At 42.2% G+C, this 6,519-nt stretch overlaps 1 pseudogene across 1 annotated transcript; it reads right to left on the bottom strand.

Moving 5' to 3' along the window:
- Nucleotides 1-973: 973 nt before the first annotated feature.
- Nucleotides 974-6,519, bottom strand: LOC308524833 (pre-mRNA cleavage complex 2 protein Pcf11-like; annotated as a pseudogene). The gene is made up of 3 exons: nucleotides 5,083-6,519; nucleotides 3,933-4,560; nucleotides 974-3,542 (listed from the first exon to the last, which is right to left on the bottom strand). The product of its transcript is annotated as a pre-mRNA cleavage complex 2 protein Pcf11-like (transcript).

Here is a 6,519-nt window from a genome sequence, read left to right as displayed (position 1 = left end):
CAAAAATGCGAGGATAGTGTAAGGAGCCTCTGGGACAGCTTCAGGCGTACCAACATCAGAATTATAGGGGTGCCAGAAGATGAGAGAGAGCAAGATATTGAAAACCTATTTGAAGAAATAATGACAGAAAACTTCCCCCACCTGGTGAAAGAAATGGACTTACAGGTCCAAGAAGCGCGGAGAACCCCAAACAAAAGGAATCCAAAGAGGACCACACCAAGACACATCATAATTAAAATGCCAAGAGCAAAAGATAAAGAGAGAATCTTAAAAACAGCAAGAGAAAGAAACTCAGTTACCTACAAGGGAATACCCATACGACTGTCAGCTGATTTCTCAACAGAAACTTTGCAGGCCAGAAGGGAGTGGCAAGAAATATTCAAAGTGATGAATACCAAGAACCTACAACCAAGATTACTTTATCCAGCAAAGCTATCATTCAGAATTGAAGGTCAGATAAAGAGCTTCACAGATAAGGAAAAGTTAAAGGAGTTCATCACCACCAAACCAGGATTATATGAAATGCTGAAAGGTATCCTTTAAGAAGAGTAAGAGGAAGAAAAAGGTAAAGATACAAATTATGAACAACAAATATGCATCTATCAACAAGTGAATCTAAGAATCAAGTGAATAAATAATCCGATGAACAGAATGAACTGGTGATTATAATAGAATCAGGGACATAGAAAGGGAATGGACTGACTATTCTTGGGGGGGAAAGGGGTGTGGGAGATGCAGGAAGAGACTGGACAAAAATCGTGCACCTATGGATGAGGACAGTGGGTGGGGAGTGAGGGCGGATGGTGGGGCGGGAACTGGGAGGAGGGGAGTTATGGGGGGAAAAAAGAGGAACAAATGTAATAATCTGAACAATAAAGATTTAATTAAAAAATTAAAAAAAAAAAAAAAATTCTTCACCTACATCCAAACAGCAGCTTTTTAAAAAAAGAAAAACATATCTTTCTCATTTTATTTAAACTGACTCAACTGTATCATTTTCAGTTTTAATTTCAGTGGGTGTTGCTATGCTCTCCTCTGTACAAGCTGGTGGGGTATCGGTTTGTTCTTCCTTAACTTTGGGAATTTCACAGGGTTCCTGCAATTCACTTTTGACAATGTTCAACATAACGTTCAAAGGGTTTTCAACTGGTGTCTTGCTGGGAAATGGTGTACAATCAAATGAAGATGTATTTTGATAAATCTTCATAACATGATGGATGATAAATCTTTCCATCCACTCTAATGGCATTCTTTAAATGCCACTCCTCCTCTTCTTCATCCCAGATTTGCTCAAATTGTTCTTGACAGATTTCACAACTCTCCACTGCTCCAGCTGGCCCTGCCGGTACACTTTGGAACTCCTTTTCTTTAGCAGCTTCCTGAGTTTTGAGCGCAACTTCATCATGCACCTTTTCAAAAAACTGGCTCTTTGCACGTTCTTCCAAATCAGCTATTTTCTCAAGTTCTATCCAGTCTATTAAACTGTAGTACCAACGTCTATGAGTGACTTTTCTGCTAACATCTTTTTCAGTTCTATTTTGCCAATGCCAGTCCAAGTGATCTGCATAAACATCTGTCTGTGATGTTGTAAACCTCATTCCACAAGAGTAACACTGAATACCAGTGTACAGTCGATTTATAACACTATCATAATGTTGTTTTAACTCTTCAATTGTAAAATTGGTAAGATCTGGAACATCTTGATCTTCATTTTGATCTTCCTCCTCTTCAGTGGGAGGCTGAGCAGCAACTTCATTTACTTGTGTTGTAGCTGAATCAGGCTGGGACAATTTGAGAATTCCTGTTTTTAGCAGTTTTGAAAATAACTCATTTACATCCACCTGACTGAGGCGATTATCAGGATATGCCTTAGGAAGGGCTCCTGAAGGATTCTGAACAAATGCTCCAGGATTTTGTGGGTGAACTGGTAAAAATTGTTGTCCCTGGCCAAATGGTACTGGTTGAGCAACACCAGTCAGAACCTGTTGAGATGCCTGAATGTTTCCTACTGTTATTGGAGCAGGTAAATTGCCAAAGTTTCCAAATTGAGAACTTTGAAGATTCTTTTCATCAAAATAGTGTCCAGAAGCTCTGCTAAGGGGATTTGAGAAACTCTGGTTCCCAGGGCCATGTGGTCCATTAAAATTTGGTCCTTGAGGTGAATCAAATATTTGTTCATGTCTTTGGAATTGCAGTCCTTGGGATGGGGCATTAAAAGCATTGCCAGGCAGCTCATTATATGGACCAGTCTGACCGAAAGAAACAGATTCAAGCCTTTGTGAAGGATGATTGTCAAATCGTGCACCCTGAAGACCAAGGGGAATATCAAACCTTGCTTGCTGGTATTGTGGACCATCAAATCTTTGAGGAACACCATCAAATCTTGGTTGAACCTGCTGTCCAGGTGGTCCATCAAATCTCTGTGGGCCTGGTTGACCAGTTCTTTCAAATCTAGGACCTGGTTGACCATGTAATCCATCAAATCTTGGTAAGAGTGATGGCTGACCTGGCTGCCCATCAAACCTTAAAGCATGACAACCTTCAAATCTTGGACCACCTTGACCCAGAGGCCCTTCAATTCTCAGTCCACCTCCTGGTACAGGACCCTCAAACCTCATTCCACCTCCTTGTTGGACTAAGGGTCCCTCAAACCTGATCCCAACCCCTGGTTGACCATGTGGACCCTCAAACCTAAGGTTTCCACCAAGTTGATTATGTTGTCCTTCAAACCTCAGACCAATTACTGACTGACCATGGGGGCCCTCAAACCTCATTCCAACTCCCTGCTGTAGCAAAGGGCCCTCAAATCTGATCCCACCTGCTGGCTGACCATGAGGTCCATCAAACCTAATTGCAGCTCCTGATGGACCATGACCCCCCCTCAAATCTATGCCCACTTACAGGCTGACCTCGGGGATTATCAAATCTAAGTCCACCCACAGGCTGACCATGAGGTCCCTCAAACCTCAGACCTCCCACAGGTTGACCCCAATGTCTCTCAAACCTGAGCCCACCCACAGGCTGGCCCGCTGGTCCTTCAAATCGTAGACCACCTGCAGATCCCTCAAACCTCAGACCAGGGGAACCTTCAAACCAAAAACCACCTCTGCCTGCTTGACCAATTGGCCCTTCAAACCGCAAAGGTGTCCCTACTGGTCCTGGAGGACCTTCAAATCTCAAAGGACACCTGCCTCCTAGCTGACCTTGTGGTCCTTCAAATCTCAAAGGACCACCATCCCCCATTTGTCCAGGTGACCCATCAAATCGAAGAGAACCTGGTGCAGGAGGTCCATAAATTCTAGGGCTTAATTTATTAGGTCCTTCAAAAATCATCTTGGTTGGGCCATCTCTTGTCACTGATGGCCTACTAGGTCCATCAAATAATGGTCTGTCTTCAGCTAACGCTGTAGTTGCTGATTTGTATCGAGGCCAGCGAATCGTGATGCTGGGCTATCTACAAATGGTTTATCTGCATCTTCATATCTAGGTCGCTTAAGTGGAAAAACAATCATTGAATGGTGACCTCTGCTCTTCTCGCACACCTTTAGCAGAGACTTGCTCGTCCTGTCTTCTCTGGCCTTCATGGGGTGAAAGATTCTCAGCATAAGAAGGACTCTCAGATATAGGAGAAAGACGTCTTGCTCTTTCACTAAATTGTTCTTTTCTGTCAAACTGTGCTCCACTATTCCTACTTGCATGTTTACTTTTGGATGGCTCACATTCTATTCCAGACAACAAGGCATCAGTCAAAGGGTCGTCAAAAATATCAGGATCTAAGAGATCAAGTCTTGGAAATGAATGCTGAACCTGTGTCCTTTTCAGTTTTGCTTTATGTTCATACTAGGTTAATTCAGCATCAGATAAGAGAGGTTTCTTTTTTAATCCACCTTTATTTTCTTCTGGACTACCACGTACATTGCATCTATGTTTACTTTCTTGATACTGAAATAGTTGTCGAATTTGATGCACAACAACAAGGAACTCATCCTGTGTAATTTCACCAGATGCTAAACGTTCACTCATCTTTTGAAGTAATTCCCTTTTGCTTGCAAGAGTTAACGCTTTAGGAATCTGAAGACTGGCATCTACACTTAATCGATGCTGTTGCTTTGGGGCTCGAGGTGACAAAATTCCTTTAGTGCTTGACCAGCTTTCCCTATGCCTTAGATGAGGAGATTTACTATGGTCGTCACCTTGTAAGCTTTTATTTTCTTCCCAACCAGATTTTCATCTTTTGTTAGACTTGGAACTTGACCAATTTTCTACATTCTCCTTTGGTTCAGTGCCTGACTTTGTAGAATGTTGACATGTAGTTTCTTGCGGTCATTCCTCTTCAGTCTTCTTTATTCACCTTGGATCTCAAACATCCTGTTTAGTACTTCTCTTAGCATTTCTTTCTTCCCTGGAAGGTGGCATAAAGTCTTCCATATGTGACTGCTTACCTCCAGATTGGCGAATCTTTCCAGCTTTGGCTGTCAAGGTTGGAGACATACTCCTTTGCCTTCATTTGGGTGACCGCCTATCTCTTCTCTTAGGAGAATGTATAATTGGTGACCGAGACTTGGGTGATTGTTGGGGTCCAGCCCCAGCCGGTCCAGGGATCACCAAAGGTGTGGAAGGAATCAGCAAAGAAGGAATGACACAGAGACAGCGTTCAGTAGATCAGCAGCCTAGCCAGGATCTCTAGCCAAGTTCCGTGTTTTATTGTCTTATTACATCTGTATTTATACCAGTTGATTTTAATCCTATCAATTTCTATTCCAAAGGTTAGGGTGTTTCTTATCTCCACTCCAGGGAGTAAAGATTATGTAGCTTAAGCATGATTGTTCGTAGTTAAAGTGATTAACTACCCAGCTGGCACTTAGTTAAGGGGTTGTATTCTCTCCCTAACTTCAGGGAAAAGTCCCTACCTGGGGAAACAACCTCGGAGAGGTGACCTTGGTTAAAACACACAGCACCAAGAAGGGGAGTAAACATATTAAGAACAGTATGCCATATACGCCAGGTCCCTTGAAACATATGCTGTGCAGATGTTTCTTCCCTGCAGCGACTGTGTCAAGCAGCAAAGATGGACCGGCTTCTGGCAGGTGATCTCGATCTTGATCGCTTTCTAGTACTTGATCTCCCTGGTTTTGTTCCCTGTTTTTCTGAGTCTTCCGTTATTGCATCTTGTTTTTGTACAATGCCATTAACGATTTTATTTTGACTTCCAACCAGTCTATGTTCAGATGATTTCATATGCTCATCTTTATCTTTTTTTTCTGAAGTTTTTCTCTTCTCTTTTGTATTATCATCTTTGCTATCAGTCTTGAAGATGTTTTTTTTTTTAATCTTGGATCTCTCCTACTCATGTCAGACACCCTTGGGCATTCAGATTCTTGATTTTTCAAGTCTTTTGTGTGAGAGAATTTGTTTTTCAAAGGTGATTTAGATTTAGAATCCAACTGGTCAAAGTTCTTTCTTGGTTATTTTTTTCACCTGATTTACTTTTTCCTTGTTTGGATGAATTTTGTTTTTCAGAAGATATAGTTTTACTTGTCTTAATATCAGATTGGTTTAATGTATTCATTGGGAATTCTTTTCTGTGACTTTGATCTTTTCCGTGAGAAGAATGCTGACTTATCCCATTAAGACGGGGATCCCGGTTTGTTCCTTTCAAGTCCTGAATTTGTAAGGATGGACCTGCACGGCTTTTTTCAGGTTGCAAAGGAATCTGATGGGGAGTTTTAACCTCCATAGGGGGAATTTATGAAACATGTAATTTGGATGGTGCAGATCCAGGACCTAAGTTGGATGTCTCCTGCTGAACACTAAGAGAAACTGCCAGTTGTGCTTTAGTTTGCTCTAGTTCAAGCTCCAGCTTTTTCTGCTGAAGTTCTAATAACTGTTTTTGTTTTGCAAGTAACTGCTGCCTTATAGTTGTTCTTGGGTAAGATTCTTTTGTATATCAGGAACAATTGGAGTGGAGATGCTAGGGGAAGTGACCACTGTGCCAGGTGTTGAAGGCTCTTCAGGCGATTTATTTAAAAATTTAGGATTCACATGGATGCTAGATGTATTCACATTGGGGGGTAGAGGTTTAATAGGCCAAGCAGGATCTAATGAATTGACTCTGACATCCAGGGCATAAAGTTTCTTCAAGGGGAATATCTCATCCCATGTGGAACGTAATTTAAATAAACGTTTTCTAGTATTTTCATCCACCTTTTCAAACACACAAATAAATGTTGCAACTAGATTTGTAGTGAAGGTAATGAGATACTCTCCTCCAACGTTTTTCACGCTAGAATCCATAAGGTACATAACAGGAAGCTTCTCTGAGGAAGGAGCCTTGGCGGTTTGGGCCTCGATGAGGGAGATCTCCTTGGCGAAGGGCAGGTTCTCCTGGGCTAGAATGGTCAGCATATTGATGTGCGGTTTGCTATGGAAGGTCAGGTCTTCGAGGGATGACTGATAATCCCGACAGGCGTCCTCCCGGGCCGCTGGGGTACCGGGCTCGGCCGGCGTCGGCTCTGACAT

The sequence above is a fragment of the Myotis nattereri genome (assembly GCF_964212035.1).
Source record: "Myotis nattereri genome assembly, chromosome: 1".
NCBI classification, from domain to species: domain Eukaryota; kingdom Metazoa; phylum Chordata; class Mammalia; order Chiroptera; family Vespertilionidae; genus Myotis; species Myotis nattereri.
This window is presented reverse-complemented; position numbering and strand designations above follow the sequence as displayed.